Source organism: Spea bombifrons, chromosome 1 (assembly GCF_027358695.1).
Source record: "Spea bombifrons isolate aSpeBom1 chromosome 1, aSpeBom1.2.pri, whole genome shotgun sequence".
Lineage (NCBI taxonomy): Eukaryota > Metazoa > Chordata > Amphibia > Anura > Pelobatidae > Spea > Spea bombifrons.
The window spans coordinates 3,537,261-3,559,959 of NC_071087.1; the positions used below are offsets into that span (position 1 = coordinate 3,537,261).

The following is a 22,699-nucleotide window of genomic DNA, read 5'->3' on the forward strand; positions in this document are numbered from 1 at the left end:
TACACACCGGCCATCATTTAAAGTGACTCTGATTAATAAAGTTCAGCTGTTCTAGTCGGATTTACCTGACATTTGCTTAGTTGCATCTTAGAGCAAAAGCCATGGTCCTTCAGAGAGCTTCCAAAGCATCAGAGGGATCTCATTGTTGAAAGATATCGGTCAGGAGAAGGGTACAAAAGAATTTCCAAAGCATTAGATATACCATGGAACACAGTGAAGACAGTTATCATCAAGTGGAGAAAATATGGCAGAACAGAGACATTACCAAGAACTGGACGTCCCTCCAAAATTGATGAAAAGACGAGAAGAAAACTGGTCAGGGAGGCTTACAAGAGGCCTACTGCAACATTAAAGGAACTGCAGGAATTTCTGGCAAGTATTGGCTGTGTGCGACATGTGACAAGAATCTCTGATACGCTTAGACAGCCTCCCCTGCTGGCACTTTTCACGGGGGTAGTCGCGGCAAGGGAGATTGTTAAAGCACATCATGCAGACGTGCCGGCTGCAGAGGTTGTTTACGCTCGCCGGTGAACGTCTACGCGATGCGCTTTAACAATCTTCCTTGCCAGCACTTCCCACAGCGGAAGTGCCGGCACCGGAAGTGGTATACGCGTTCTGCGTAGAATAGATGTCCCCTGCTGGCCCCGCAAGACACCCAGGACTCCGGGAGTCTGCACTGGTAAGTCTAGGGGGGGCACATCTCGGGGGACATACAGAGTGGCAGCATATCTCGGGTTGGGGGGACACAGAGTGGCAGTATATCTCGGGGGGACACAGAGTGGCAGCATGTCTCGAGGGGACACATAGAGTGGCAGCATGTCTCGGGGGGACACACAGAGTGGCAGCATGTCTCGGGGAGACACACAGAGTGGCAGCATGTCTCGGGGAGACACACAGAGTGGCAGCATGTCCCGGGGGGACACACAGAGTGGCAGCATGTCTCGGGGAGACACACAGAGTGGCAGCATGTCTTGAGGGGACACATAGAGTGGCAGCATGTCTCGGGGGGACACACAGAGTGGCAGCATGTCTCGGGGAGACACACAGAGTGGCAGCATGTCTCGGGGGGACACACAGAGTGGCAGCATCTCTATTACACTTTAAATTACATTTTTTCTTTGAAAAAGCACCTAACTTTTAGGGTGCAGCCTATACTAGGGTGCAGTGTATAATCGAGCCAATACGGTATCTGATTTTATAGAAAGCCAAAAGGCAGCATCACACGTGAACAATTGCAAAACAAACTAAAATCTTTGAGTGAAAAAAAACTCTCACAATAACCTGGTTGCATAAATGTGCGACTCTCGTATAACTGGGGCTGTGTTCAGAATTAACCAATCACATTTAAATCATGTTAAATAGAAGTCATTACACACCGGCCATCATTTAAAGTGACTCTGATTAATAAAGTTCAGCTGTTCCAGTCGGATTTACCTGACATTTGCTTAGTTGCATCTTAGAGCAAAAGCCATGGTCCTTCAGAGAGCTTCCAAAGCATCAGAGGGATCTCATTGTTGAAAGATATCGGTCAGGAGAAGGGTACAAAAGAATTTCCAAAGCATTAGATATACCATGGAACACAGTGAAGACAGTTATCATCAAGTGGAGAAAATATGGCACAACAAAGACATTACCAAGAACTGGACGTCCCTCCAAAATTGATGAAAAGACGAGAAGAAAACTGGTCAGGGAGGCTTACAAGAGGCCTACTGCAACATTAAAGGAACTGCAGGAATTTCTGGGAAGCACTGGCTGTGTGCGACATGTGACAAGAATCTCCCGTATTCTTTATATGAATGGGCTATGGGGTAGGGTGGCAAGACGGAAGCCTTTTCTTACAAAGAAAAACATCCAAGCCCGGCTGAAGTTTGCAAAAACAAACATCAAGTCCCCCAAAAGCATGCGGGAAAATGTGTTATGGTCTGATGAAACCAATTTTGAACTTTTTGGCCATAATTACAAAAGATATGTCTGGCGCAAAAACAACACTGCACATCACCCAAAGAACACCATACCCACAGTGAAGCATGGTGGGGGCAGCATCATGCTTTGGGGCTTTTTTTTCAGCTGGAACCGGGGCCTTAGGGTGGAGGGAATTATGAATAGTTCCAAATACCAGGCAATTTTGCCACAAAACCTTCAGGCGTCCGTTAGGAAGCTGAAGATGAAGTTCACCTTTCAGCACGACAAAACAAACATCCAAATCCACAAAAGCAAGGCGAGTGGGCAAATATTGTCGTGTCAAGTTGTGCCACGCTAATAGACTCCTACCCAAAAAGAATACTGATTGCTGTAATAAAATCAAAAAGGTGCTTCCACAAAGTATTAGTTTAAGGTAGGGCTGCAACTAACGATTATTTTAATAATCGATTAGTTGGCCGATTATTTTTTCGATTAATCGATTAATCGGATAAAAAAAATGAATGTAAATTTTTCATTTATTTAGTATAATTTACTAAACAAATGATGTTAAATACAAACAGCAGAATAAAAAAACTTTGATAATACATTTCTTGTCTTTATTTCCCAACCAGCCCCCCAATATATGCACATTTGAGCCCAGGCTTGCTACGCTGCCTCCCAGACATGCCATGCTGCCCCCCCACATATGCCACTCCACGCTGCCTCCCACATATACCACACCACGCTGCCTCCCACATCTGCCACTCCACGCTGCCTCCCACATATGCCACTCCACGCTGCCTCCCACATCTGCCACTCCACGCTGCCTCCCACATCTGCCACTCCACTCTACCCCCCACATCTGCCACTCCACTCTACCCCCCACATGCCACTGTGCCTGATACGCCTTATACCCCCTGAAACACCACTCCATCCTCCCCAGACATGCCACCCTGGCCTCCCCACATATGCCACGCCATGCTGCCTCCCACATCTGCCACTCCACAATGCCTCCCACATATGCCACGCTGCCTCCCACATCTGCCACGCCACGCTGCCTCCCACATCTGCCACTCCACGCTGCCTCCCACATCTGCCACTGTGCCTGATACGCCTTATATCCCGATACCCCACTCCATCCTCCCCAGACATGCCACCCTGCCTCCCAGACATGCCACTTCTCTACCCCCAGATATGCCTTATACACCCTGATACACCACTCCGTCCTCCCCACGTATGCCTTATATACTGTATATGCCTTATACCCCCAGATATGTCACTTCACTGCCCCAGGATTTAGATTCTCCTAAATTAAACCTAAACTCCCCATTAACCATAACTGCCCCTAAATTAACCCTAAAGACCCCATCAACCACAGCATCCCCTAAATTAACCCTAAACACACCATTAACCACAACTGCCTCAAATTAACCCCAAACACCCCATTAACCACAGCTGCTCCTAAATTAACCCTAAACACCCTATTAACATAACTGCCCCTAAATTAACCCTAAACACCCAATTAACCATAACTGCCCCTAAATTAACCCTAAACACCCCACTAACCATAACTGCCCCTAAATTAACCCCCACCTCCCCTAACTTTCAGTAGCCCAAATATATATATATATATATATTACATACATATATACACATTATATATTATATATATATATATATACATATATATATATATATATACACATTATATATATATATATACATACATATACTTACAGTTAGATGAGTGTCACAGCCATGTGGTTCTGGCCTGGAGAAGGAAGGGGCGGGGCCAGTTGTCACAGTGATTACAGGGAGGGGGAGTAAGTAGGAGCTGCTGCTGTCAGACGGTGAGTCAGACTAAACGGATTATATAATGAGGGGGATTTTTCAGAGCGTTTGCTCTGAAAAAACCCTCATTTTATAATCGATAATAATCGATTCAACTAATCGATAATGAAATTCGTTGCCAACGAATTTCATTATCGATTATTATCGATTTTATCGATTAGTTGTTGCAGCCCTAGTTTAAGGGTGTGCACACTTATGCAACCAAGTTATTGGGAGTTTTTATTTTTTCCCCTCAAAGGTTTCAGTTTGTTTTGCAATTGAATTGTTCACGTTATCGGTCACATTAAAGGTGGAAAAAGTTCTGACATGATTTATCTTTGTCTCATTCTTTAACATCTTGGCATTTTAACATGGGGGGTGTAGACTTTTTATATCCCTTGTATGGATACATATACACACTGTATATATAAAATAATTAATATATGTTAGAAAACAAGACATTGAAATAAGTGTCCAAGATGTCCAAAACATAACTCTGACAACATGTGAAAATGAACATTACCTTACCCCATTGTATTGTAATACAATTTGTAGATCTTTTTTTGTGCTCAGCTGGTTATAAACTTTTTTTTACAATAACCATTACTTGACAGATGAAAATAAAACAAGAAGGAATAATCTGAACTCATTGGTTATACACAAGTGATTTATATATGTTAAGAAAACGACACAACACTGACCTCACAGCCACGGAGCTCATTTCGGACTCCACTGATTGCATTAGACTGAAGTGTATAAAAGGAGAGATGCTTCACTTGCATTACATTAGTTCACGCATGCAGCCGATGGCATCCCCCTGCGTGGGGCTTTATACTGCTGAGTGCTATACACTCCTTGGGATGTTCTGTGTTACGTTGTGGAAAATTGCATCATGTGGATGGACAATGTTCACATTTCCAGCACTTTCTCCTCCATGTAACTTTTCCCTGTTTGTGATATTCCTGTGTGTGACTCTGCGTAGATCTGCCGCCCAGAGCTCACCTCCAGCCTGTCATCTGGAGATCAGAAGATGTATCGAGGACTATGAATATGTTCAAGATGGAGATATTATTATTGGAGGAGTGTTCAGGATGAATACTGTCATAAATGGGTATCATGAAAACGGATTAATAACTATGATGATTTGCTTGGAGTAAGTAGAAAAACCTCACAGTACTGAGAACATCACAATAATAGAATATATTTGGCACACACTCATAGTTTATGTTCCTGTCCTTTTCTTGCTTTAGTTCTTCTCATTAGATTAACTCCCTGCACATATGTTTCCATTTCTCTGGTGTTACCTTTTTTATCTCGTCTCTTTTATTCATTGTGTTATCTTCTATTTAAATACTGTAACTCAAGTTTGTGTTAAGTAGTAGTCCCGCAGTAACTTTTGATGAGTACCCAGCAGGGCCGGCCCTATAATGGGGCAGACTGGGGCAATTGCCCCAGGCGGCACTTTAGAAGGGGCGGCACTTTGCAGCCCCAAGCGCTTTTTTTTTGTTTGTTTTTTTGAAGCGGAGGAGAGAGAGAGGGGCGCCGAGTGGTTTTCGCTTACCCGCTCGGCGCCCCTCTCTCTCTCCTCTGCGGCGAGTCTCCCTGTTCGGTCCCGGCTTGTAATGCAGGGCGCCGGAAGTGACGTCAATTTCCGGCGCTCAGCATTACAAGCCGGCACCGTGGCAGAGCAGGGAGACTCGCCGCAGGACTGTTTAAAGGTAAGTACCGGGGGGGAGGGCGGGGGTAGATAATGGCGTCGGCGATTTAAACTTCGCCCCAGGCGGCGTTTAGTCTTCGGCCGGCCCTGGTACCCAGGCAGGTAGCTAAAAATATTATTTAACACGTGGCTGCTAGTAGCATTTTCCTAGACCTTTTATATATCAAGTATCTCGTAACTGAAAGTGCTAACTTCCAATGTCACGGCTCTATAATGTCCATCTGTGCTGAGCATTGCAGTCCTCCTGGCATGTCGCCAAGGTTTGAAAAGACATGAAGCTATTTTTCAGAGGTTGATGGTGTTTCTTCTCGGTTACTATAGCATTTTTGGGTTGCCGTGTAACTGCCAGTTGAAGCCGTATGTAGAGTCAATGGCCTGGAGACCTTGAAGGTGGTGGAAACAGATGGTTCCTAAATCAGTGGTCAACAAATTTGGTTTGGATCTAGGAGCCAGCTAAAAAAGTCAGGAGACAGCTTTTTTTCCCCCCAACCATGTTTTTAATTTTCTGGTGCTCTGAGTTTGTCAAGCCTTGCCATACACTAACACACATTTACACAGTATAACACCATACAGTAGCAGACACATGCTAACATCTTATGCTCACAAACACCAACACACTATAGTAACACACATGCCAATAGTCTACGCTCATGTACACACATGCTAACACCATGCATTAACACACTCTAACACTACATACTGACATATACACTTATGCTAATACCATACGGTAATGCAAACAACACCATGTAAACTAGCACCACACTCTTATACACACACACACACACACTGGCTAACAATTTACATTTATAAAATTACACACTGTAACACTATAGTCCACAAAAGTTAGTGTTTTTACTGAAGACTTATTGTAGCCTCCCATCTATAGATACCAGCTACTATTCCTACTATTGCTCTACATTATGGGAGTTGCAGTCAAGAAAAGTTAATGTTGTGTAGTGTAGCATTCTGATGTATTTCAAAAAAGAAGGTAGTTAGAGGGGAGTAAAACGGGGCATAAAGGCTTGGAACCAAAGTAGGACTGAAGTGAAGCCGTCAGTTTGAAATCAACGGTGAAGCCATCAGACGCTTTGTGTTTCAGGATATCGTTAGGAGTATAACTGGAGCAGAGATAATAAAGATATCATTATACTAGGGCTGCAACAACTAATCGATAAAATCGATAATAATCGATAATGAAAATCGTTGCCAACGAATTTCATTATCGATTAGTTGAATCGATTTTTATCGATTATAAAATGAGGGTTTTTTCAGAGCAAACGCTCTGAAAAATACCCCTCATTATATAATCCATTTGAGTGACTCACAGCAGCAGCTCCTACTTACCAGTCCCTCCCTGTAATCACTGCGACAACTGGCCCCGCCCCTTCCTTCTCCCAGAAGGCCAAAACCACATGGCTGTGACACTCATCTAACTGTAAGTATAAAATTAATATTTGGGCTGCTGAAAGTTAGAGGAGGTGGGGGTTAATTTAGGGGCAGTTATGGTTAATGGGATGTTTAGGGGCAGCTATGGTTAATGGGGTGTTTAGGGTTAATTTAGGGGCAGTTATGGTTAATGGGGTGTTTAGGGGCAGCTATCGTTAATGAGGTGTTTAGGGTTAATTTAGGGGCAGTTATGGTTACTAGGGTGTTTAGGGTTAATTTAGGAGCAGCTGTGGTTAATGGGGTGTTTGGGGTTAATTTGAGGCAGTTGTGGTTAATGGTGTGTTTAGGGTTAATTTAGGGGCTGTTGTGGTTGATGGGGTCTTTAGGGTTAATTTAGGGGATGCTGTGGTTCATGGGGTCATTAGGGTTAATTTAGGGGATGCTGTGGTTAATGGGGTGTTTAGGGTTAATTTAGGGGTAGTTGTGGTTAATGGGGTGTTTAGGGTTAATTTAATGACGAGGACTGAGGGTTAATTTAATTTAATAAAGTTAACTTAAGGTGCAGTTAGAGATAAAGGGGGGCAAACTAAGGGGAATCTAAATCCTGGGGGCAGTGAAGATTAACCCAGTACTTATTTATAAAAGTATGGTGTCAGTGTGATGCGAACGGGTCTGTGACTCTATGAGGGGACTATGAGATATCTGGGGGGTATAAGGCATATCTGGGGAGGGCGGAGTGACATATCTGGGGGTATAAGGCATATACGGTATATAAGGCATATGTGGGGAGGACGGAGTGGTGTATCAGGGTGTATAAGGCATATCTGGGGCCACAGTGGCATATCTGGGGGTAGAGTGGAGTGGCATATCTGGGGAGGGCAGCGTGGCATTTCTGGGAGACTGTGTGGCATGTCTGGGGAGGATGGAGTGGTGTATCAGGCACAGTGGCATATGTGGGAGGCAGCGTGGAGTGGCATGTGTGGGAGGCAGCGTGGAGTGGCATGTGTGGGAGGCAGCGTGCCATGGCATGTGTGGGAGACAGCGTGGCATGTGTGGGAGGCAGCGTGGCATGTGTGGGAGGCAGCGTGGCATGTCTGGGAGGCAGCGTGGCATGTCTGGGAGGCAGCGTGGCAAGCCTGGGCTCAAATGTGCATAAATTGGGGGGTCTGGTTGGGAAATACATACAATAAATGCATTTTATCAAAGTTTTTTTTTATTCTGCTGTTTGTATTTAACATCATTTGTTTATTAAATTATTTTAAATAAATGAAAAATCTACATTCATTTTTTTTATCCGATTAATCGATTAATCGAAAAATAATCGGCCAACTAATCGATTATGAAAATAATCGTTAGTTGCAGCCCTACATTATACAATTATGACTGGATTAGGCAGAGTTCTCACATGTATATCTCCATATGAAATTGATCAATATTTCAATATGAGGTAAAAAAAAATCTCTCATTGGACCAATATGTTTACACTGCATATACTTCACACTCATCCCCCGCTATAATATATTACAATAAGGGGAAGATTTTACTGTGGGAACCCCAAACAGCCCTTTTTGTTTCAATATTCTATATGGGGTTAAAAGAATCTCCCATTGGACCAATATATACACTGACTACATCTCACACACCTCCCCCTATAATATATTACAATGTAGTATGATTTTAATGTGGGAGTTTAAAGTTGAAGCTCCCCAAATATCAGATTATTGATAAGAACTGCATATACCTCACACTCATCCTCATCATAGATTTCCTCACTGCGCACTTGTGTTTGAATAAATGTTACTAGTTTTACATAAAAAAATAACAAAATATTTATATTATTTAAAAGAAAACATTAAAATACATTTACATTGAGTTTCTATTTTTTCTCCTAAATCGACACTGGGGTACAGCAAATTTATTGAAACATATCAAATTCTAACCAATGGGCTGATATTTGGGGCATTATATCTTATAAATTTCCACAGTAAAATCATACCCATTTGTGAGATATGATAGCGGGGGATGGGTGTGAGGTATATGCAGTGTAAATATATTGTGAGATTTTCGTGCTTTTTTTACCTCATATAGAAATATTGATGAATACCGGTTTATAACTAATTGTCTAGTATTTGGACCGCTATATATTTAAATTTCCACAGTAAAATATTTCCATATTGTAATATATTATAGCGGGAGATGGGTGTGAGATATATACGCTGTATAAATATAATCGGTCCGATGGGGGACTTTTGTACTCTATGCAGAAATGTTTGAAAAACCTTTACCGTTTTTTAATAAAATTATCTAATTTCACAGAACTCGGTCTAATCCAGTCATAATCGCATCATTATATCTTTATTATCGCTGCTGCTGCAGTTATTATACACCTAATGCTAATCAGAAACACGAAGCGTCTGATGGCTTCTCCGCCGATTTTAAAATGTCTGACGGCTTCACTTCGCACACTTTGTATTTTTCCAGCAGTTGTAACTGAAAGTGCTGTAATTACATTTATCATGACGTTCAGCCAACTAAATGGACGGCTAAGAGTCATGAGATTCAAAATGAGTCCAAAATGACCTAAAAACTAACCTCCTGTTCTCACTTTCTCTCTCAGGACAGGAATAAAGCAGACTAAACCACTCTGACAGCAGCTAGAGGGGGAGAGGTAGAGAGCAGACCAAACCACTCTGACAGCAGCTAGAGGGGGAGAGGTAGAGAGCAGACCAAACCACTAAGACAACAGCTAGAGGGAGGAAGAGCAGGTCAATCCACTCTGACAGCAGCTAGAGAGAGAGTAGGGGAGCAGACCAAACCACCCTGACAGCAGCTGGAGGGGGGCGACGAGAGCAGACCTAACCACGCTGACAGCAGCCAGAGGGAGAGGAATGGATTGTAACTAAGCAGGGAAACCCAGAGATATGCAGCTCCGCAGCCTAGATGGGGCATGACACTTAGAGTGATGAGGGGGGAACATATGCCTGGTGGCAGCATTCATAGTGGAGTGTAATGGGGTAAGGCGAATATCAAAGAGGGGAAAATATTTTTCATTAAGCAAGGGAGCACAGTTTTTTACAGTTATGTCTCACATGTCTTACTGCAGGTTTTGTCAAAGTAACAAAAATGTCCTGAGAGGGGCAGTCAATATTGCCTGTATCTGTATTTCAGTAAGGAGTTTGATGTTGTCCCTCATAGAAGATTTATTAATAGGGGTTTGGTTTTGATATAAAAAATGGCCAATCATTTAACTAAATTTAAAGAATTATTGTGTGGCAGCTGCAGTTTAATGTGGATAAGTGTAAAATAATGCACTTGGGACATAAAAATCTCAATGCAGAATATATCATCTGTCAGTGAAAATGGAAGAAGGGGACTTCGGGGTAATTATTTCTGGACTTAAAAGATTAAAGTGTTGGCAAAAGCAAGCAGGATGCTGGGTTGTATAGCTAGAGACTTTAGTAGCAGGAAGGGGAGGGGGTTCCACTTTACAGATCTCTGGACAGACCTCACCTAGAGTATTGTGTACACTTCTAGAGAAATTATCAGGAAAGATTAAGGGATCTCAATATATACAATTTGGTGGAGAGAAAAGAGAGGGAATGGTATAGAAACTAGACTTGTGCATTCGTACTCGGGCGAACATGACAATGAACACGAAGGGGCGTTTTCCTGAATACCAAAGAAACGAACATGGCAGCAGCAAAACTTACATGAAGACACACAAGAAAAATCTTTGTGTTCGTGTTCGTTGATACCTCCAACTAATTTCCCTGGTCCCTTATGGACCCTTAACTCCTGTTCCCTCCCCAGGCCAAGTTTCGGCATCAGGAGTTAAAGGACGGCAGGGAGCTCCTCAACCAATGAGGGAGCTCCCTGCCGGTGACCAATAGAGTGGCTCAGCTTCTGTATGTAGGGACTGATCAAGGCTTGAATCCTTACAGCAGGACAAACAGACACGCTTGAAGATCTGAATGGGTGTTTTCTGCCAGCAAATTCTTTGTTTCTGTCATATAGAATTCACTGCCAGGTAAATCTGGTTTTGCTGGATTCAATAAACAGGTAAGGGCTCTGTGCGGCCAGTCAAGTTCTTCCACCACAAACTCACCCAACCATGTATTTATGGAGCTTGCTTTGTGCGCTGGAGCGCAGTAATGGTGGAATAGAAAAGGTTTTTCCCACAACATTGGAAGCAGAACGTTGTCCTAAATCTCTTTGTATGATGTAGCATTAATATGTACTCTTCACTGCATGTAGCCGAAGATGTACCCTTCACTAGAACTATGAAAAAAACAGCCCCTGACCATTATCCCTCCCCCACCAAACTTTAAGTAGGCACTATGCGTTTCAGTAGGTAGCTTTCTCCAGGCATCTCCATCCATCTCCATCCATCAGGCTTCCAGATTGTTATTTAGTGGCATGTAGTGGGACACAGATTGCCTGACAAGTAGAGAGACGATCCAGGGTTTTCTCACATGGTTTTATAGTGAAGTTTGATTCATCACTCCAGAGAACATGGTTCTACTCCTTCAAAGTTCAATGACTGTATGCTTTACACCACTCCATGGAAACCCATTTTTATGAAGCTTCTGACGCAAAGAGCTTGTGCTAATGTTGCGGCCTGAGGCAGTTTGTGGCTTCTTAGTAGCACTTACAGTAGACCAGGGCAGATCTTGCATGGTATAAATTTCATGAACTGATTTGTGGCAAGGGTGGCATCCTATGACAGTGGTTCAATACCATTGAGCTCTTCAGCACCACCCATTCTACTGCCAATGTTTGTCTATGGAGATGGCTGATAATTAGGATGGATCTCCACATACTTTTGCTCATATTTTGTATCCAATTGACTTATTTTCTATCTTCTTCAGGATCAGCAGATGTTGGTATTTGGAAGGTTTGAAAATGATAGACTTTACGTTCACATTCGTGTATCTCTAGGCATTAATTGCAGTAATCACAAATAAAGGGTAATTGTTTTTATGTTGGAGTAGGTGTTCCTACCTTAGATCAGTATGCTATATGACCATATACTACCAAAGTCTCTCATCTTGAATACTGGTTATCAATCAAAAGTACCTGATTGTTTACAAAAATATATTGACAATGCATTTTAACCATGTTCACAGGTCGCTTGTAGCTCTCTACAAAAATCTTTTGACCTTTATGTTTGCCATTGAGGAGGTCAACAAAGATCCAGAAATCTTACCAAATATCACCCTAGGGTACCATGTGTTTGATTCATGTGCAAGTGAACAAAAGGCTGTAAGAAGTGTCCTTCAGATTTTATCTGGACCAGGAAAGACCGTCCCTAATTACTCCTGCACTGAACGAGGAAAGGTGGCTGGACTCATTGGGGATCAAATTTCAGACACAACTATACCCATGGCCCAAATCCTGGGCATATATGGGTACGCACAGGTGAGTACACCATTTATGCTGACCACTACAGCTGACACAAAATATTAAACCTTCCCAAGAGGTGGGGCAGAGGCAGGATAAGATGGAGCAGGAGTGTGGCGTCAGCGGAATGATGTGGAGCGATGGAACCACCAATGTTGTTGACGGTTGATGTTGTTGTAACATCACCTGTACAGTCCACACAGACAGACACACTTGTCTTTTTATTTATTATTCCTGACCACCTTTTGTAATCCAGGAATCCAGCACCGCTCTGCGGTGTTCTTCTTGAGATTGGCATGCGACACCGTATCATATATAATAAGGGGAATGGGAGGACTACAGTACCCAGAAAAATTATCAGAATTAGGGTTATTTAGTTTGGAAAAAAGACGGCTTAGGGGGGACTTGATAACTATGTATAAATATATAAGGGGGCAGTACAGAGATCACTCCCAGGACCTATTTATACCCAGGACCTTATCTATAACAAGGGGACATCCTCTACGGCTGGAGGAAAGAAGGTTTCTACACCAGCACAGACGTGGGTTCTTTACAGTAAGAGTGGTGAGACAATGGAACTCTCTGCCAGAGGAAGTGGTAATGGTAAACTCAATAAAAGAGTTCAAAAGGAGCCTGGACGTGAAAGCAATAATATTACAAGTTATGGATATTAGATTAATAGGGACAGAACGTTGATCCAGGGATTTATTCTGATTGCCATATTTGGAGTCGGGAAGGAATTTTCCCCCTGGTATGGGGCAATTGGCATCTGCTTCATAAGGGTTTTTTGCCTTCCTCTGGATCAACACAGTAGGGACACAATATGTATATAGGTTGAACTTGATGGACTTTGGTCTTTTTTCAACCTTATCAACTATGTTACTATGTTACTATCTAGCCACACGCTTTGGCTCCTCTGTGATATTAAGCTGACTCGGTTGTATGGCAGCAGACCTGTTAAGTTAAATTGGATGCAGTAGAGCTTTAAATAAATGTATCCCTGCCATTGTCTTTGCTTAAACGGTGTTTCTGTAATCCCTCAATGTCGAGGCATTCAGCAACACCGAGATCGGCATCAGGGGCCATGTCTGGCCCCTCCCAGGGGTGTCAACGTCCACCATACATTGTATGGCGGCGAACGCCTGTTTTAAAAGCGTTTAGGAGGCAAACTAAACTTCAATGGTGTCTCCGCGGACATTCCTTAAAAATGGCAGAGCTTCCGGTGACACCCTCTCCCCAGACTGGAGGATCAAGGCAGATGGTGTTACCTGTAGCTCCTCCATTTTTCCTAACGATAACTTCCAAAAAAAATGGTGAACCTCCGGCAATTTGGAGGACAGTGTGAGAGAATGGGAGTGAAAGAGTCCAAGAATTTCAAATGAAAATTCAAAGTTTTTTTTATTTCAAAGTTTAGGTTTATTTCAGTAGGGGTGGTGCCTAGCCTTGTTTTTGGAGATTCATATGAATTAAAGTTGTATGCAAATTTTGTTAAATTTGTGTTGCTCCTCCCGTGCCCGCCCGCAACGCTCACAAAATGGTGTGCACGTCGACACTACGCGTTCGCGCCCCTTGCAATGGCGACATACTTTGCCTCTTTCATCCTATTGGCTATTGTCTATTGGCTATTGTCTGTAGTTTACCGCAGTTGCTCCTATTTAACCCTGAGTTCCACTTTATTAGTGCCTGATGAAAGAGTCTTACTTTTGTTTGTTCTAGGTATTTGTGTTTTCTAGTTTATTGTGTATCTTCAGTGTCTACCATGTACCGAGCCTTGTCTACCGACCTTGATCCTGTGCCGCCAGCCCGACCTTGAATATCCTTGACCTCGCATCAGTGCCGCCTGCCCTGACCTGGGACTTTCTTATACAACATTGGCTTACTTTTACTCCACCACCTTGTGAGCCCTATCTACCATCTCTGCTACGTGGGTCCAGCTCTCCTGTGTTTCCTAGGGCCCTGCATAACAATTTGCAATTCATACAAATCAGAAAGCATAAGTCAACTATCTACATGATCATCCTCATTTACTATTGTTTTGCAAATATTGTGGTTAGTTAAAACAGGATTTTAATGCTGTACTCCCCATCCTCAAGCTCCCCAAATCCAAGGGTCAAGAACAGCTCACTAGAACATTCTACATGACATCATTTTGATTTAAGCTTTCTGTTATGCTTTCATGAAAAGACTCACTGAAAAACAGCATATTAACCCTTTCCTCAACGGTTAACATAAACACCAATATGCCCTCATCACAAATAAACCGTTTAGCATTACAATGCTCGTCCGAGATCTACATCCTCTTTTGAATGTTTTAGTCCTAATAAATATTGTTATGTGTGTTAATATGATTTTAAAAAAGTGCCAAGTCGTACGTAAGGTGTAACTTTCAACTAAATATGAAAGCAGAAAAGTATGATTGGAGAAAAAGGCTAAAAATGCTTGTGAATTTTTCTTGAATTCCCTGTAGACAAGGGTAGATTAAGGCCCTGGAGCAGTTAGACCATGAGGTACTTACACCAAAATGACATCATCTCCGGGCGCAAAGCACAGTGAGGGAGCTACGAGCCACAGTACTTACAGGACCTGGTAAATACCATGGTCTGTAGCTCCTTCACTGACACTGCGTTCCGGGTCGTAGTGACATAATTTCCACACAAGCAGCACAGTGAGGGTTACAGGCCTCAGAACTTTAGAGGACGTGGTCTGTATCTCCCTCACAGTGCTGTCTGTATGGAAATGATGTCACTTCCTGCCACGCAGTGTCAGTGCTGGGGCCTTGGTCTGTGTGCTCCTCTGTTAATGCGGCCCTGCCTGTCGGTACGATACATTGTGTTTTTGAAAGGGGAGGAGGCGTAATTGGCTTCTTATTGTTTTTTCTTTTGTTTGCTTGCTTCTTTTAGATCAGTTACGGTGCAACACATTCGGCAATCAGTGACAGACGGGTTTATCCATCTCTCTTCCGAACAGTTCATACTGTCAGTGCCAACTGTCTAGTTTTATCCCAGCTGCTGAAATACTTTGGCTGGAACTGGGTTGGGATTTTAGTCTCTGACGATGAAAGTGGAGACCAGGAAAGCCAATTACTGACAAAGTATATGAAAGATGCAGAAATCTGTGCTGAATACATCATCAAAATACATTATTTTCAGAAGGTGGATGAAACCATTAAATACGTTTCAAAAATGATCTGAAAATCAACATCTCAGGTTATCATATTTTGTGGATCGTTCTCTAAAGCTTTTCTGTATATTATTGCAGAAATAAAATACGCGTTCAGCGCTAAAACTGTAATTCTTGGTACTATGTGGACATCAAGCAAATTTCTGCTACCTCATTTGCCAGATATATTTAATGGGAGTTTGATACTAAACATGTATTTCAAAGACCATTTTTCAAAATTGGCGCTTTTCCTTGAGAGATTCCATCCAAAGCTCTACCCAGATGACAAGATACTCGAAGATTTGTGGATAACATCTTTTGGTTGCATATCTCCAAACCCAAACAAAAACCTGTTTTATAAGTCTTTGTTTGGCATCTCGCTTCATAACTGCACCGGGAAGGAGCGTTTAAAAGAGCTTGTTGGTGTAACCAATAATGGGGATGTTTCTCCAATGTATAACGCACTTTTTGCGATGGCCAATGCAATAAACAATATGCACTTGTCTTGGAAACAAAAATCTTTTGGAGATGAAATAATGAATTATAAACATCAGGTAAATGAAGCAATCATATGATGACACTTTCAGAAAAAGAACATTTAGCTTGTGAATAAGGGAGGGCTGGGATATTCACATCTTGTGGCAAGCCTAGCTTAATGGCCAGTAATAGATAGACTTGTGCATTCGTCTTCGGACGAACATAAAAACGAACACGAAGAGGGTGTTTTTATGTTCGTTACGAAGAAGCGAAGATAGCGGCGGTAAAACGTACACGAAGACGAAGACACACACAACAGGAAGAATCTTCGCCTTCGTCTACTAATCTCCCTGGTCCCGTCCCCATCTAGCCTTCCCTATCTCCGCAGCATTGCAGGGGTTGACGGAAGCTGAAATCCGTAGGTTTCGGCGTCAGGGGTTAAGGGGCTGTGCGAACGACTCTATTGGTCACCTGCAGGGTCCTCCCCTGACATCAACCAATTGGTTGATGCCAGAGGAAGACCCTGCAGGCGACCAATAGGCTCACGCGCACTGCCCTTTTAACTCCTGACAGCGAACCTACGGATTTCTGCTACCGTTAACCCCTGCAATGCTGCAGAGATAACGGGAGCAGAAATCCGTAGGTTCGCCGTCAGGGGTTAACTTGGCCGGCAGAGACCACTGGTCTCCCTGCTATAACAGTTAAAGGTCTGTACAAGCGACTTTAGTGGTTGTTCGTACGGAGTTTTAACTGTTGTAGCAGGGAGACCAGGGGTCTCTGCTGGCCAAGTTGCTGGTCCAGGATTTTAAAACTAGCATGGAGACTCCAGGTCAAACTATGAGAGCTCCCACATATGATCATGAAGCACGTTTGGCCAAAAATGAATTCGGTGAGTGCCTTACCCATTCTGGTCCTCGTTACATAAAAGGAGTAGACTCAGTCTACATCTTTTTCTACATCCTGGTGTATACATGGAGTAATAAGCAAAGACGAAAGCATGAGTCATAGCAGTAACAAAAGGAGAATCGGGACCTATGTTAAACCCTTTGTGACCAATGATGTTCCATAAGTGTCAGGAAAAGATGTCCCTAGAGGACCGATAATGTACCTGGTACGTCATAAGTTAAAATATGTCTCCAAGATGCCTTAATTGCAGAGTCATTGCTGTTGCTGACTGCTCCATGACTTTAGCGGTTAGATTGCAGAACATGCCATGCATTTCTGCACATGTGATTGCTTCTGCAGCCAATCACATGCATGGATACAGTCAAATGCTAGGGATAAGACATTTAAAAAACACCCCCCAAAAAAGAAAATGTAGAAAATGTAAAATAAATGACAATTATATAGGAATGTAATGAGGTTTCTGTGGTTTTTAAGTTAACTAATATGTTTACAGTTAGTTTTTGCCCATTTATACTCACTGTGGACAATTTATATACCTGTAAATCTGGAAATAATATCTTTTTTTTAAAAATAATGGCATGGACGACCTATGTTTTTTTTTTTGTTTTTTTTAAAAAAAAAGCTTCACTTGTCATGTTCAACATGCAATGTTACACATTAACTCTTGTTATTATTTTTATTATCATCATCATCATCATTGCAACTTTGATGAAATTTAAAGGGAAAATGTAACATTTTAAAATGCTGTGGTTTTTTTTTTTTTTTATAAAAGTTGCATCGCTACATAAAAAATCTAAAAGCTGACCATAAAACCGAAGGCCATCTATATTTTGATGACAATGGAGGCTGTGTTACACTACACGCAATCCAGAACTGGGTTACAAAAGCTCAGAACACCATAAGCAGTGATTTGGTTGGTGTCTATGACCTGCTGGCTCCAGGAGACCAAAAACTCTTCATGAGACCCGAGCGAATAATCTGGAAAAACAAAGCCAACCAGGCAAGGAACACTTTATGTTATTTGTCCTAAGAACATAATTTTATTTACTATTTTTGGTGAAATTGAATATATAAGTTATGCCCATATAAAAGTGTTTTTGAACAACCAATGGCGTGCCTGGCACGTCATTTCATTAAACAAGCTTAGAAACTGATCTACGATCACTTCCTTCGATAAAACGATGTTGATGTAATGCCTCGATGTCGAAGCACTCAGCAACACTGAGATTGGCATTAGGGGTCATGTCTGGCCCCTCCAACCGATGCCCGTTTTAAAAGAGTTTAGGTTGAGATCAATGATCATCGGTGTCCCTGAAATGCCTCGATTCAGCAACACCGACCACACATCCCAGGACACGCTGTGATCGCTCCAGAGAGCGGTCACAACCGCCACTGCGAGAGTGATTGCAATGTGATTAGAAAAATATTTTAAAGATAATAAAAAATATGTAGTGACGTCACCATCAGAGGAACCATCCAGTTCCAGCGAAATGTAAAAAAAAAGTCCAAAAAGAATAAAATAAAAAAAATTAAAGTTGTGATAAAAAAACAAAAAAATAAATTACTACCGGAGAAGAATTAGTGCATGGAAAGGGTTAAAATACCAGCATTTGAGGTGTCTACAAGACTAAGATCCAGATTCCCTGCAGCACTGCGGGGGACCGGTATCCTCCTCTCTGGCAGCCGGTGGACGTCTGTGCGATGCATGCAGAAAATCTCTGCTGCTGCCGGCACTTCCTCTGGGGCTTTTATGAGTGTTGGCATCACATGACTTCCGGTGCTCAGTCCAGCTGCGGATGTTGTTTACACGCATCCCCACTAGAGGTTGTTTACACCGGCTGCCCCACTAGACACCAAGTAATTATGGAGGACAAGTCTAGGGAAACACTGGTAAGTCGAGGGAGGGTAAGAGTGGCATATGAGAGGTATAAGGGCTTTCTGGAGGCAGAGTGGTATATAGGGGGTTAAAAGGAATATCTGGGAAGCAGAGTGGCATATAAGGGGTTAAAAAGAATAAGGCGGCAGAGTGGTATATATATCTAAACACGAACACTGCCAACGTGTTAAAACAGCCTCGTTCCCAAAGGGTACAAAGAATAAAAAATAGTCTGGTTCTTAAGGGGTTAAAATATTATTTTATTTATTTATATTACAAAGAAGATGGCACATAGACATCGTGAGGACTGTAGCCTGGGCCGGGTTTGGCATATGGTCATATCCAGCAACCGACGGCACACTGCAGCACAAAATCTGCAGCTGGAGCAAAAGACAAAGAAACACATTCACACACTAAAACACACGCTAAAATACACAGACACTCAAACTAACATATCAAGACGAAGACACATGTTCAGACACTAACATACCCAAAGACACACTTTCACTAACATACCCAGACATACATAGTAAAATACCCAGGCAGACACACTAACATACCCAGACATGTATACTAAGGCAGACACTAACATACATACTGAGATTGACACTAATGTACATACCAAGTCACACACACTAACATACAGACATACACACAGCTCAGTCACGTATTACTTTTATTGTTTTATATAGTGCTGTCGCGGAACGAGGGCTGCAGAGGTTTACCTTGGTTTGAGTTGTTTTTCCCCTGCTCCACCTTTTCCACAGGAGTCTAATCACATCCTCATGTTAACGGTTCCCTTTGGATCCCTGTTTTCCTTGCCTGACCAGGTCTTAGCCGTAATGCTCTGGAGCTGTTTAGCCGCTAGGATCTGTGGGAGCCCCAGCTGACTTTAACCCTAAATATCTTGGATGCCCATGACCCCATTGTGTGGTTGGGTACAAGCTAGTGGTCATTGGGAGAGGGAGCTCACTAGGGAACCCCGGTTTCTATCACCTCTGTTAGGCCAGGAGGTTCAGCAACCGCGGCTATGGAGATTCTGCCCGGTTTCATTGCCGACTGTCCCAGGGGAACTTTCCCAGGATCCCCTGCTTTGGATCACGCCACTTTTTTGGAAGGTACGCCATTCCCTCAGGATCATCCCAAAAACTGTGACTGTGTATTGTGGTCGGATTGTGGCGCCAGGCTGTCTAGACAGGGTATTGTTTGGTTGATGTGATTACGCTCCTTATCTGATAAAGCTGTGTATATAAGGCTACGTGTTTTCTTCAATAAAGTGTTCCTGTTTTCCACCCCAGCATGGGTTTTTGTCTGATGATTGGGGTGGGCTGCAAGGATGACTCATTGTCCTTTTCAGGGCTGTATCATAGATGTATAATTACACTTCGGCTAGCCACAGCGCCGGCACAGTTCCATTATATTGCTGTCCCGCTTTGTCTTGCCAGCGCTAGTTTCATCCAGCACTGAAGGTGTTAATCGTTGAGGTCTCGGACCAAAGGAACCACGTTTGATGGGTGTATCCAGTTGGGTTACAGAACATCCTATCATACACTGCAACTTCCCGATTAAATCCTTGCAGCACTAGAAATCTGCTGGGTGTACTCAGTGGGGGGGGGGGCACTGGTGGCCAGAGGCCCACTAGGCATTTTCTCAGATTGTTATATGGCCAGTCTGAGCCTAAGTGGATCTTACAGACAATGGTGAAGATATTGAGTCAATGTAAGTAAAAAATAAAAATGTAAGTGTTTTTGTTCTTTAGATTCCAAAATCTCAGTGTTCCGACAACTGTCTGCCGGGTTACAGAAAAGCCCCGGGGCCTGGGATCCATTCCTGCTGCTATGACTGCGTTCCGTGCTCAGAGGGAGAAATCTCCAACACGACTGGTAGAGCATATATGTTATTCTTACCATATTTGTGTAGTAGGCGACCATCTATATATAAAGAAAATGAACTGAATGAAAGAAATTGATGGCAAATTCAGCCCATCTAGTCTGCCCATAATCCACCTAGAACACGTTCCTCCCTCATTGCAGCCGTGAAAGTCTCTCTTATTGAAACACTAGCCTGACCAATGTTTGGTCTGCTTTCTGTGATTTATCTGATAACTCACCCTGGGACACGGAAGGTTCTAACCAAACAAAAGCCCACGAGCACCATTAGGGAGCCACACTGAACACTCCCTAATTGTTTCATTTTGTGGAAGGCTCTATACAAACACAACTGAGGAATTTTACTTTTCAGCTAATTGCAAAATTGTATATTTATAATATTTTACAGACAGCAAAAACTGCATAAAATGCCCACAAAGTGAATGGCCCAATGAGAAGAAGGATCGGTGTATACCCAAACTGGAAGAATTTTTGTCCTACAATGATGTATTTGCTATAGTTTTTGTATCAATCTTAGTTCTATTTTGCATTTTAACTGTTACAGTAGTGGTTATTTTTTTTCTCCATCGAGATACCCCTATCGTCAGAGCCAATAATCAGAACCTCAGCTTCCTTCTCCTGGTGTCCCTCCTGCTGAGCTTCCTCTGTGTGTTTCTGTTCATCGGTCGTCCTGTGGATATAACCTGCATGCTGCGGCAAACCTCTTTTGGGGTCATCTTCTCAGTAGCCATCTCTTCTGTGTTGGCCAAGACCATCATGGTTTGCATCGCTTTCAAAGCCACCAAGCCTGGCAGCTTCTGGAGAAAATGGCTTGGAGTCAAAATGGCAAGTTCTGTTGCCTTGTTCTGCTCATCTGTCCAAGTTATAATTATTATTTTTTGGTTGTCCATTTCCCCCCATTTCAGGAGCTGGACATGCACTCTTATCAGGGAAAGATCATCGTTCAGTGTAATGAGGGCTCGGTTATTGCCTTCTACTGTGTCCTGGGTTATATGGGGCTTCTGGCAGCTGTTAGTTTTATTATAGCTTTTTTAGCCAGGACATTACCGGACAGTTTTAATGAGGCCAAGTACATCACCTTCAGCATGCTGGTGTTCTGCAGCGTTTGGATTGCGATGATCCCGGCCTATCTGAGCACCAAAGGCAAGAACATGGTGGCTGTTGAGATTTTCGCCATATTGACCTCCAGTGCTGGAATTTTATGCTGCATTTTTTCCCCAAAATGTTTTATTATATTATTTAGACCAGATATTAACTCAAAATCACATCTGCTTGGGAGCAAATTGAATGATATGTCCATGTGACCCAACACACATGTTGAAGTCTGCATTTTATTATTACTGGATGTAAAATAACAGCAGACACCGGGGTCAGATCTCTGAAATCCTTTTTTATAAAGCCCTCGGGGAGACATTTAAACTGACTTAAAGCTATCATCTCTAATCATTTTCTGTTTGCTTTTTCAGTTATCTGAATAAACATCTAAAAATATTTGAAACCAGAAACCAGGATTTAATCTTTCAATATCCTACAAGCTGCACAGGGGGATGCTGGTACCTGAAAGAATATAAAGGGTTAACATAGGGACTGCATCTTTGCTTTTGAAAACTTTGCTTTTTGGCACCTGCCCTGTTCATTCAAATTCAATATGAGCTCTTACTGAACATCTACCCTGCCCCCTCTCAGAATGCTCTGTTAGGTGTTGACTACATCAGGGTATCAACATTTCATGTTCCACACACTACAGGGCAATTGATACTATACAGAGACATCCCCCCAACAATACACTGGGGGCATAATGCAGCACCCAAATACGTGTGAATGGTGAACATATCAATATCATAATTATATGGTGAGGACTGTGAACAGTGTAAAGAAATGACAGATAAGCATACTGTCAGGTCTACCATAAACCAGAGCACTCACCGCGGAAGTTCTTCTGGAGGAGTGCACTGAGAAGCAACCCCCAGGTATTCGATGATCCCAACAGTGAGGAGGCCCTGGAGAAGGTAGATATGGAGAGGTAGATAGTCTCAATTCGCTAAATGAGGCGATACAAAAGTGCAGGGAATGGCGGAGAGCAAAACCAAATGCAGAGTCAGACGAGCCAGAGGTCATACACAGGACGGGTAGAAGATGGGTCAAATCCAAAGC

At 42.7% G+C, this 22,699-nt stretch overlaps 1 pseudogene; it reads left to right on the forward strand.

The window, feature by feature from the left end:
• Positions 1–4,617: 4,617 nt before the first annotated feature.
• Positions 4,618–21,849, forward strand: LOC128468230 (vomeronasal type-2 receptor 26-like; annotated as a pseudogene).
• The last annotated feature ends 850 nt before the right edge of the window (positions 21,850–22,699 follow it).